The sequence below is a fragment of the Lagopus muta genome, chromosome 4 (genome assembly GCF_023343835.1).
Source record: "Lagopus muta isolate bLagMut1 chromosome 4, bLagMut1 primary, whole genome shotgun sequence".
NCBI classification, from domain to species: domain Eukaryota; kingdom Metazoa; phylum Chordata; class Aves; order Galliformes; family Phasianidae; genus Lagopus; species Lagopus muta.
In genome coordinates this window covers 50924507-50933882 of record NC_064436.1, presented here as the reverse complement: position 1 = coordinate 50933882, position 9376 = coordinate 50924507, and the positions used below count along the sequence as shown (strand labels likewise).

General features: G+C 35.1%; 1 long non-coding RNA gene across 1 annotated transcript; it reads right to left on the bottom strand.

Annotated features, from left to right (window-relative positions):
* Nucleotides 1-226: 226 nt before the first annotated feature.
* LOC125692462 (uncharacterized) lies at nucleotides 227-8193 on the bottom strand. The gene is made up of 2 exons (XR_007376678.1): nucleotides 8033-8193; nucleotides 227-5703 (listed from the first exon to the last, which is right to left on the bottom strand). It is a non-coding gene; the product is annotated as an uncharacterized LOC125692462 (long non-coding RNA).
* Nucleotides 8194-9376: the final 1183 nt, after the last annotated feature.

Here is a 9376-nt window from a genome sequence, read left to right as displayed (position 1 = left end):
GTCCATCCAGATGCTGCATATTTTATAATACAGAAGTTCAGAACACACAAAGCATATTCTGAGTGGTCGGGCACTGGAACAGGCGTAGTAGGCAATATTTAAGACAGGTGGACAGTTGGACTAGATGATCTTAGAGGTCTTCTCCAGTCTTCATGATTCTATGACAGGAAGATTTTTTAATTCTTCCCTTGAAGGGGAACAAGATGCGTGATGGTACCCAGCTGTGTAATAACAGATTTCTAATACTGCTTGCTTACACTTTTTTTTTTTTAAATCACAACACTGTAGCTTTCTTGAAAATCCCATCTTACCACACAATTCCATTAACTCCTGCTAGTCATAAACAAATTAAATAACAGCCCATGACATTTTGACTGTGCTGAAGAATTTGTAGGCAATTTTAATGATGGAAAACCTACCTCATCACACTTATCAGAGTTTTGGATTGATCTTTGGCAGTGAGGCTGATAATTTGATGGCTCTGTAATGTACAAATGCATAATTTCAAAACCAGAAATCATTTTACAGAGAAACTAATTAAATGCAAATGAAGTCCTTGTACAAGATGCTAAAGCAATAAAGTGATATATACAGCTATAATTTAATAAGAATAATAATGAATATAGCTCATCTAAATATCCAATTAAAATACAGCTCTTTAAATTCTGACCTTCACACCAAAGAATCCATAGTGGCACGGTACAAACCATTGAATCATTAAACAGAAATATTACATATTAAGTAAGTCTTTCTTTCCCTTTTGCCATCTTTCTACTCCCTCCTAATTGTAGGTTCAAACAATCTCCTAAATTTGCTGTGCTTATTGGCAGTGCTAATAAAACAGAATTAAAACTCATTCTATCACATAGGTAGACTGCACAAAGAAACGGAATACTGGATGGCAGGTTATAAACCTCATTTTAACGTCTCACTTCTAATTACCAGGGACTAACTAGTATTCATTTTACTTTGTCTCTTACAGACAGATAAATTTCAAATTTCCCTTCCAAAATAATACATTCTTTCATGCATATAAATATTTCTGCATAGGTCAGTAGTATTAAGCCAGCTTAACAAAGTTCACTGCCAAACAGATAAAAATATTGCCCCCAAGATAAATACAACATCCACTGTGCAAAATAATGACTAACAAGGCAAATCTTCTGCATGCACCAGCTATCTAGCCTTTACAATGCCGTAATGCTCCATATTTTAAAAGCACTATGCATGAAGGATGTCTAATTAGAAACAGTACAAGGTACAAAATTACCGGAGGCCCTAACTATTTTGAGGAAGTAGAATTTAGAAGCATCCTATGGCATTTCCTAAAAAGCAGAAAAGTACTTGCCTTCCAGTTTCGGTCAGGGCTCAGCAGGGACAGCAGGTCCCAGAGGACCAGGACCAGTGGGGCTGGATACAGATGCAGGCCAGTTAGGGCCTTGCAGACAAAACCTACATCTCCCCAAAAAGGCAGCCTCTGCTGGGCCAGGCTCAGCAGCCAAACCCCCATGCAGATAAGGACACAGCCCATGCCCTGAAGGCCTCTTGCTGCCCAGCTTCAGGCAGGAGATTCTACTGGGACTCAGCAACCTGGAATTACCTACGGCTTAGCTCTTCATTGGAAGAAGTAGAGACTTATTAGCTCCCTTAAGGCTATTCTGCACCTAAGGTGGCTATAGAGTAATCCTCCATGGTAAGTTGAGTATTGTCCAGAGTTTGGACAGCAAACCTTCTGCTATAACATTTTTGTAATTGTGTCTGATGCTATTGAGTGGAATTTTATTTGCTATGTTTTGTTATCTCAGCATTTTGACTGTTACTGGGGCTTTTTTATTTTATCAGTGATTCAACATCTAACTTAAGGCATTAAACAAAATCTCTGCTACGAAGGGCATGAATTATCCTTAATAATCTTAGTGCTCCTCTAGTCAATCCAGGCAAAACCCTAACAAAGGGAATATGATTACCCTCATGTGTAATCTGCAACAAAGTGTAATCCAGATCTAACTAATCACAAGGAGAGAAAACATTAAAGCAAGAAAGAGTAAACATACCAAAACAGAGACAAAACTGGAGAGTTTACTGGCATGCATCCTTGACTGTTCAAAAATGCAAAGATAACCGAAATTCTGGATGAATTTAGACAAGAACAACCAGTATACACTGACTTCAAGTATATTTTTTTCTGATTAATTGCAGTAAGAGTAACATGCTTAATGTGCTTAAACAGGATCACCTTATAAAGTGCATTATATGTTAACACGTGCTATTGAATCTCATTTGATACAACAGGATAATCTAGTCTCCAGAAATACTTTCCAAGCAGGACATTTTTTTCCCATATACTTCTTCTAAATAGTAACTCATAAATTTTTTAAGGATTCCTTTATTGAGCTAATTGCTATAGACTGCAAAAATCATTCATTTACATTGAACTTAGATCAGTACCTACTGTAAAGAGTAGGCACTCGTTACTACTTAACTACTTACAAAAGTTCTAAAAAACCACTTAGGCTAATTTGTCGAAAATGTGGTATAATGACAATTATTCAACATTTAATTTTACAATAGAGTTTTTTGTACATGTATTTCAAACTACTCACTATTTAACTTAACTGTCAAAGTTTGTCTGTAAAACGTTTTCTAAGTTTTCCCTCTTCAAATTCTACAAAGCTAAAAATATACTAGGAGGTCAACTTAATACAAGAACATCATTAATAACGTTACTCTGATGTAGATAATTAGAAAATAGAAAGAAGCAACTGCATTTTTACAGACTTTGGATACATGTGTAATCTACCAGGTACCAAAATGTTACTTAGGAATATATTCAATTCTGTTGAATATATTGAAAAGGGCTTTGAAAAGAAATTATTCATTAAAGTACTTTCTCCTTCTTAAAAGGAAGAAGTGCTGAGAATCCACCACAGGATTCTGAATAGCGGATAGGCAACATGTAGATTACAAGTCATTATTAATAAATTGACATATTTATCAAGAAATACAGGCTGTATTAGTAAGTAATAATGATTCCTATTCAGATAAGATATGCTTAAAGATTCTAGTGCAGAGTATGTAAACCAAAATCAGAGCAAGTGAGAATCATCACAATATCTCACAGGCTTGTAAAAAACAGAAGATGATAAAATGTGGCATCTTTGCAACAAATGAATTTAAAAATCAGAAGTTTGACAGACGTAGGAAAAATATAGACATTTAAAAGCAAGACTTCATTCTTCGTGACTGATTCATTTATGTCACAACACTACCTTCAGTCATATCAAGCATTGAATTATGTTGGTAAAAGATGTTTTAAAACATAAAAAGTGAACGTCTCTAGATATTGGAAACAAATGAGCTACAAAAGAATTGAAGGTATTTTTTCCTGATTATATTTTTTTTTATTTAACAGGACTCTTGTTAATATCCTAACTTTCTTGATAATCATTGTACTTAGATTTGCTTACACAGCTAACCATCTCTGTGCAGGCCTTGAATGAGGGAATTATACTAGTAATTTAATAGCCAAGAATTTTCTTTAATCTTGCTGATGTGTGCCCAGTATTTAACAATCTGTGAACAGCTGTGTTGCTGAATATCTAAGCAGACTGTACCAAAAATGATCACTTATTTGCTGTGGGCTTAGTGGACAAAATAAAAAAAGCATTTTTTTTTAATCTATAGTTACACTTTTTTGTACATGTTAGGAGTTAATAGGGTTCAATTAATATTGCCAAGTTGTGTGCTTCTTGCACACATCTCTGGGGTTTTGCAAAGTTGAGAAGAAAGCTTAATGAATGGTTGAACAGCTATACTGGTACCCTAGTAATTACAGAACAGGTAATTAATGTGCATCTGTGGCAGACTCTGGGGTACTGTCAACGACCCTGCAGTGTGGTAGAAAAAGGAAATTATGAGCTTGTCATGGGAATACAGCTTTCCTTATTTTCTTAAATTTTAGATCTACATCTGTGTTTAATTAGAAGAAAAAATGAATTACCATTAAAACTATTAGGCAACAAGCTATGATTGGTTAAGTCCACATGGACTTTGAAACCAATGAAAATTCAGCAGAACAGATGATATTTGCTTTGTGGGGTTTTTTTTATTTTTATGTCTAAAGAACTTCTTATGGAATGTACCAGATACTTAGAAAACCAGAAAATTCCACTGTCTGGAAAACCGATTAGTGAAATACATCCATATATTCCTATGAATTTTATTGCTACCAACTATTTTTAAATTGGGGTGTGGGTGCCTAGCTGCTGACAGTGGGCACTGTAGGGGTCTCTGAGGAGATGTTGGGCTGTCCTCGATGGATACGGATGATTCCAGTTAACTTCAATGGCCCTATGCCTGGCACAACTGGTCCCCATAGCCAACATAGCTGTGCCTTGGGGAAATATTTTTGAGAAAGGGCAGGAAATAAGTCAGTATAGAAAGAACCAAACTGAGGAGAGCAATGTGGGTTTTTGTGTTAGTTTATTTTATTTATTTTATAGTCTGCGGAGACCTTATGCAGGGAAAGAGAATGAGTAACAGAGATGAACTGTTAAGAAAGCACTGTTTGAGTCCTGAGGAAATTTAATGTTGTTTTAATGTTTCTTTTTCTCTCACTATACAAATTCATTATTAGAATTTTCTTTTAAATTAGTGGTCAATTAAGTTAATTTTTCCTAAGTCAAGACTGTCATGCCTATATGATGATAATTAGTAATTACTGATCTCTGCATCTTTATGACAACCTTACATTTTTCCCTTTTTTCCCCCTATTTTTTCCCCATCCTGCTGAGTGACTCATTGGGAGTCTGCTGCTATCCAGTGCTAACCTACAACAAGATGTTACTGTTTTAAATCCAGTGAGGTAAGGTTCATTCACAAGAGCTACAGTTTAATCTTACTTAACTTTGGAAAAAATACAGGAAGCATCTTCCATCTGAAACATCTAATAGGTAAAAATCTCACAGAAATTAATAATACTGAAGAATACTTATTGAAAGATAACCATTGCAGATGCTACAGATGATTAGGTAAGTTGATGCACTAGTTTCTAGAAGGGCTCAGATGAAATTGCTTTTATCTCCTGAAGCAAAGTAATATTCCATACATCTCACGATGATAAAAATGCATCCTCGGGGTGCAATACAAGTTATCTGTACTTGAAAAAAATATCACAATCAATTAGTATGCATGAAGGAAGAACTGCATTTTAAAAGAAAAAGTAACTCACCTCAGCTTACTGTTCTAGGAGACTCCACTATCATTTGTGACAGTATGTTAGCTGCAAATTAATTCTGGTTGGCCATAACTAACCAGATAAGATTCAAAGTTTCAAGCATTAACTGATAGTTAAAAATCACAGATTTTCTTCTAGAAGGCATTTTTTTCAGATCCAAAGTAGTCTTGATCCCAAAATAAGGTCTGCCTCATCAGAAAACTTCAAGCAAAGAAAGGCTGCTTGTGTTTGCCTATATCTGTAATATATTTCTCAAATTCTAGTTTTCCATTGCACTACAATGCAGAGTATTTCCAACATCAAAGTTTTAAAATTACTATATAAATGGGATATGTAAATACCTTGAGCTGATGAACATTTTAAGCAAAATCCAAGCTACATCCAGGGCTGGGGAAATCTATACTGTAGAAGTGAATAATGTCCAAGTAGGCTACATAACAGGTAGATCTAATAAAGGATGTAGAAGCCTTTAAAGCAAAATTTATTAAATGCTAGAATTAGCATGTAGACCAGACTTTGCAATTACAGATTCAAAGTTCTTGAGAGTTTCTGAAAATTACAGAGAAACTGGTATATTTGAAAACTGCTACAACACAGAATCAACAACATTAAGGCTGGAAAAGACCCCCAAGATCATCCAGTCCAACAGTCCACCTACCACCAATATTTCCCCTAGTAAACCCTTAGTACAACATCTAAACATTTCTTGAACATCTCCAGGGACAGAGAGTCCACCACCTCACTTGGCAGTTCGTTCCAGAACCTGAGTGGTACTCTTTCAGAGAAATTTTTCCTAACATCCAATTTGAATCTCCCCTGTATTTCTGGGGTTTCCTATATTTTGGGGGTTGGACTCAATGATCTCTGGAGGTCCCTTCCAACCCCTACAATTCTGTGATTCTGCGATTCTTTTATGTTTTTGTGTAATTTGAGAACAAGTGACTGTGCTTCCTTTCCCGCTTCCATACAATGATTTCTAATTTTGTTGTTGTTGTTGTTTTAAACAGTACTTCTTCATCAGGTATTCAAATTACACAGGAACAAACTCTAGCTAAGAATCACCTAGTTGGCATTATCTTTCTGGAAAACAGTACTGAGTAAGTATTAGACTGATCTTCAATGTTCAGCATAACACAGTTAAGTTTTATTTATATATTACACTAGTTAAATTTACCTGACATACAGATGTATTGTAGGTCTAGATTAAACTTCTTATAATGAAATAATATCAAGAAAATGCAGTTTCACATTAATTCTCTACTAATTTACTAAGTTCCCACCTAGTAAAAAAAAAAATGTATTGCTAATAGGAGGGGAAAATAAACTTGTAAATGAAAAAAGACTATATTATATAGTCCAGGTAGGGTATTTCATTGTGAATAAAAGCAACATTTTATTTCAACACAAAGAATGTTGATATTGTGACTAGTTTGGGAGAAACTACTTTGGGAAGTCTTCTGTTACATAATAGCTGATAGCATAAAACAGAAGGAAGATAAATTGATATTTTATTTATTTTTCAAGGAGAAGCAAAGTGAGCAGCAACATATTTAGACTAACCTATAGCACAGAAATACTATTTAAATATAATATTTGTTGAGGAGAGGCCATCTACTCAGAATACTTGGATTTCTATCTCTGAATAAACATTTGCAAAAGTCAATTTTGCTGGGCCTTGAAATTGAACAAGTGAAGTTGCAAAACTGCCAAGAAATGTCCTCCTAGGTTATAAAAAAAAGAAGAAACATTACACATCCAGACTGTGACATAATTAAGTGTGGTGTTGCACCTGTAGGCCAGAATGAAAAACAGAGGAGTGTTTGTCTTCCTAAGAAAACCAGTGGGAACTGAAGACTAACACCCATGCACCTGAAGTGCCATCAACAAATTTAAGGAGGAGCAGAAAGCCAAGCTTGGGTCTTGTATGTCTTGGTAAGGCACAAAGAAGAACATGTTTGGGGAGCAAGAAGCAGGTTCACCTAATGGCAGTGTTCTAAGGAGACAGTCTGCCTACCAGAGACGTTGAATAATCTGAGATGCCCCGAGAACTTCTGTCACCAACTGCTACTTCCCTTGTCACATCAGAAGTAGTTTTGGAGTAGTAATTGGAAATATAAACACACTACATACATTCTAAATAACAAGTCTAGAAACTCCTTTTCCTATTGGCATCCCTAGCTGCTTAGTAGTCAGGCAGCAAGGCTCACTCCCATAGTCATAGGAGTGCATCTCAGCCGTTTTCCAGGAGTTTTTGTCTTTTTTTTTTTTTTTTTTTAAAACATGTTTTCTAGAGTAGCTGGCAAGCATAGTCACTCCCTTCACCTGAAAGCCTATAAGTGTTCTAGTATGCTGACCACACAAACTGAAGTTCACTCATAATGGGCAGCTTGAAATGCATACTACTACAGTGATTTAGGAGCAACTCAGGAGTACTGTTTACCTTTCACCACCATAGCTCTGACAGACAGAGATCATTTTATGTAGAAAAGTATGATTTAGTACTCTAGGCAGAAGTCCCAACAGATATATTTCAGTTTAGTGTAGTTTTACACACAAATGCTATTAACTGCTACTATTGTCAAACCATTACTTCAGTCACCAGAGCCAACATAATTAACCAAAATAGAAGTTGAAAAAGCAATTGCATTCCATATCATACAAAAAGAATGCATGTGATCTTCTGGAAAGTGGGTATGTAATCAGTGAATATACAGACATTATAATTAAGAAACATACAGGAAAGTTAGGCAAAGGAAGATTAGTGCAACAGGAAGATAATAAATAGAAAATACTTACCAACGTAAGGCTCACAATATTCTCCCCAAGGAAAAATCCCTAGGAAGAGATCCTTCCTCAGTGGCAATCAGCACTTAAATGGGTCTAGGACAGGTGGAGCCAGGCTCCACCCTTCCAGTTGCACAGGTGAATTACCTTCACCTGTGCGCCTGTGGCTGATTCATTGCTTGCCTCAGGTGGTCAATCAGAGGCTCAGGCCACGATTCAGTAGTTTCCATAAGTGGGATTACTGGAAAATGAAAGACTGTGGGAGGAACAGGTGTCATCTTTGGAGATCTTTGAGTGTGGCGAATAGTGAAATAACAACAATTATCTGGTTCTCTTGAGTGACTTTTCAGTAGCACAAGAAGAAAAGCACTGATAGTATGAAAGAAAACCTGCACTTTATTTTCATCCTGAAAAGCAAAAAATATACCCCTAAAATACTACATACAGGTTTCAAAAGAAAACCACAGGCAGCTTCCTTTGGTAAACTAAATTAAAATAAATATCTTAAAGTACTTTTATAAAGCATAAGTTAAAGCTGGTACTTACGAAGGAGGAAGAGAACACTAAAGAAAATAGTGAGAAGAAATGAGAAAAAGAGAAACAGAGGTAATGTAAATATTGAAATAATCATTTTGTTAATTAAAAATTATAATGAATTTCTTCAGTCTCTGAAATTGAACTTTTTAAACTAAGTATTTTACCACCATGATCTCTGTCATCAAGACTTATGTCTTATATTTTTCCTCCTTGATCAGCATGTTACAGCTTTTGTGTATGGAATAATCAATTGTATATAGTGCTCTGAATTTCATTGTAATACTAAAATCAAGAGACATAGAAAGTAAAACACCCTTGATGAAATACAAGAAATACTTAAAATTCACCAGATATAATCTAATATAAATAGGGAAATATTTATGGTAATTCAATGTTGATATCACTATCTCCATAGTGGATTTTATTTTTTTTAATGATAAACATTATTTTGTTTTACTTCTTAATATCCTTTTTAAGCAGCTACTCAAAGGACATAAATAGAAAGCATCTAAAAGAGAACAAGGAAAAAAAGGGTTAATCATTCCCTGACATGTACTTTTTTTTTTCTACCTTAACCATTATTTACTTTATGTATCCATAAATGCCAACTTGAGAGAACATGTAATTTTACTGATGCACCTGCTTTCTGACCTTTTAATGCTAGTGCTGAATTTAGCACAAGAATACTCTAAAGACTTTTAAATAATGAAAGTCCTTCAGAGAAAAAAGTCCAGAAAACAGCATATAAACATATGTTACTTACTTAAGTCCAGATTCCCATGTCCTATAAACGAGGATAACTGAATGTTCATAGCTTTC